Below are 2,948 nucleotides of genomic sequence, written 5' to 3'. Positions count from 1 at the left end.
AGTGCCAGCGTAAATTGTATTCCTTCATCACTGCCACTGCCTCATAGCAAATAAGACATACCGGCTTGTCTCCATTAATCACAAACATGTATTCACTTTCCCATCTCTCCTGAAATTGCCTTCCCTCTGCATCAACTTTTCTTGGACATTTTTGGGTTATTTGATTGTAGTTTATAGTCCCTATACCACTGTAAAGTGACACGGAAGTGTTTAGTATATCCAAAGTTTACCGCTCAGACTTTTAATCAGAATAATAAGCAGACCCCCCTAATAAGCAGACCCCCCTCCCCCCCACATACATCATATGTACTTACAGTACAGGAGAGAAGGGTTCAGGCAGCCGTTGGATCTGTCACATCACAGGATGGCATGCGCTCAATATTAAAACAGGTGGAGGTTTCCTGAATGCATGTAAAGTGGAGGTTTCCTGTGTAGAACGGCCGGCGCCGCTAGATGGCAGAAGTTCTCTGGCTTGTAGGCTGCCGCGCATGCACTGAAGAGGCGGCTTTCTTGTGTCAAAAAAATAAATAAATAAAAGGTGAAGGCCGGCGGCGGCTACGCGGGCCACATGACGAGGTCTGGCGGGCCGGATTCGGCCCCTCGGGCCTTGTGTTTGGCACCCATGGTCTATGCTGTGAAAATACGAGATGTGCAGCACCTGAAACTACTGATACTGGAAGCCTGTGCTAGCATTTCTCCTGTGGTGTTGCTATCAGTGTGTGAAGAATGGGAGAAGAGGGTTGCATTGACAATCCAACACAATGGGCAGCACATTGAACACATTTTATAAGTGTTCAGAAACTTGTAAATAACTCATGAAAGAATAAAGTTACCTTAAAACCAAGCACATCATTGTTTTTCTTGTGGAAATTCCCAATAAGTTTGATGTGTCACATGGCCCTCTTCCTATTGAAAAAACTAAAGTTGGATTAAAAATGGCCAACTTCAAAATGGCCGCCATGGTCACCACCCATCTTGAAAAGTTTCCCCCCTCACATATACTAATGTGCCACAAACAGGAAGTTAATATCACCAACCATTCCCATTTTATTATAAATGGCCCACCCTGTATATTAAAATATATGCATATATAATAAAATGCAATCACAAGGTTCCATGAAAACAAAATGGTACCGATAATAGGCTGCTTTCACATTATAAAGTACTTCCGTTTTAAAGAACCATTATAATGTTCCGTTATGAAAACCCTTAAAAACGGTTGTTAAAAGGCCGTTACAAAATCCCATTAAAGTCTATGGGATTTTTAAATTATCCATTTTAACCCGTCATAGCCCGTTATTAATAACGGACGTTATTTTGTGATGGGAGAAAAATAGTACATGTAAAGTTTTTTCTCCCGTCACAAATAATGTACGTTATTAATGACGGGCTACAACTTAAGTGGGATTTTGTAACGGCCGTATGGGATTTTGTAACGGCTGTTTAATGGCCGTTTTTAAGGGTTTTCATAACGGAACATTATAATGGGTCTTTAAAACAGAAGAACTTAGTGTGAAAGCAGCCATAACTACAAATCATGGCGCAAAAACTGATCTCTTATACATCCCTGTATATGGAAAAATAAAGTTATAGTAGTCAGAAGAGGAACATTTTTAAGCATCCTAATTATCCTACAAAGTAATAAAAATTTTTTTAACAATGAATATAAAGAAAGAATTCACATAGCACTATCCATATTATGATAAAGGCTTGGTCACTTTTGTCTTTTATTTGAAGGATTTTAATCAGTACAGTGGACACCAAACCATACGGCTAAGGTGCTCGGAGGGTAAACCAGTGCAGGGGAGAGATGTGATGACAGAACTGTTTTGTGTTGAATGATGCTTCTTCCAGCATCTGTGTGATTCAGGTGCTGCATACTTAAAGGGGTAATCCGCCCCTAGACATCTTATCCCCTATCCAAAGGATGGGGTGCCTGCATGGAGATCGCGGGGGTTCCCAGCGGCCAGACCTCCACAATCAGACATCTTATCCCCTACCCTTTAGATAGGGGGTAAGATGCCTAGGGGCGGAGTACCCTTTAAATCCTTCAGGACGTACTTGTGCGCCCCACGCCCGGTCCCAGTGTTTAAAACGGGGTCACACCGTGACCCCGCATCACACCGGGTTGGACCCGGCTGCTAACAATAGCCGGGACCCTAGGCTAACAGCATGCGGCACCGATCGCCACATCTAAAAATTAAAATAAACGCTTCCCGGCAGTTCAGTCGGGCTAAACAGGACATCGCGATCAGCTAGGACACGAGCGGAGACCCCCTTACCTTGCTCCGTCGCGTCCGATCGACATTTGATTGCTCCAATCCTGAGCTACAGGCTTGAGCAATCGAGCCCCTATCTCGCTGATCCATGCAAAGCTATGGCTTTGCAGGGATCAGGGTAAAAGATCAGTGTGTGCAGTGTTAAAGTCCCCTATGGGAGCTATAACGCTGAAAAAAAAAAGTTAACGAAGGTCATTTAACCCCTTCATTATAAAAGTTTGAATCACCCCCCTTTTCCCATAAAAAAAGTGTAAATAAAAATGTCCGAACTATAAAAATATATTGTTAATCCGCACGATCAATGGCGTACGCGAAAAAAATTGCGTATTTTTGGTCACTTTTTATATCATGAAAAAATGAATAAAAAGCGATCAAAAAGTCCGATCAATACAAAAAATGGTACCGATAAAGACTTCAGAACATGGCGCAAAAAATGAGTCCTCATACCGGCCCGTATGCAGAAAAGTAAAAAAGTTATAGGGGTTAGAAGATGAGAATTTTTAACATCTACATTTTCCTGCATGTAGTACAACAATATCCAACCTATATAAGTAGGGTATCATTTTAACCGTATGGACCTACAGAATAAAGATAAGGTGTTATTTTTACCGAAAAATGCACTGTGTAGAAACGGAAGCCCCCAAAAGTTACAAAATGAAATTTTTTCTT

This window comes from Hyla sarda, chromosome 1 (assembly GCF_029499605.1).
Source record: "Hyla sarda isolate aHylSar1 chromosome 1, aHylSar1.hap1, whole genome shotgun sequence".
Lineage (NCBI taxonomy): Eukaryota > Metazoa > Chordata > Amphibia > Anura > Hylidae > Hyla > Hyla sarda.
Note: the sequence above shows the minus strand (reverse complement) of the source record.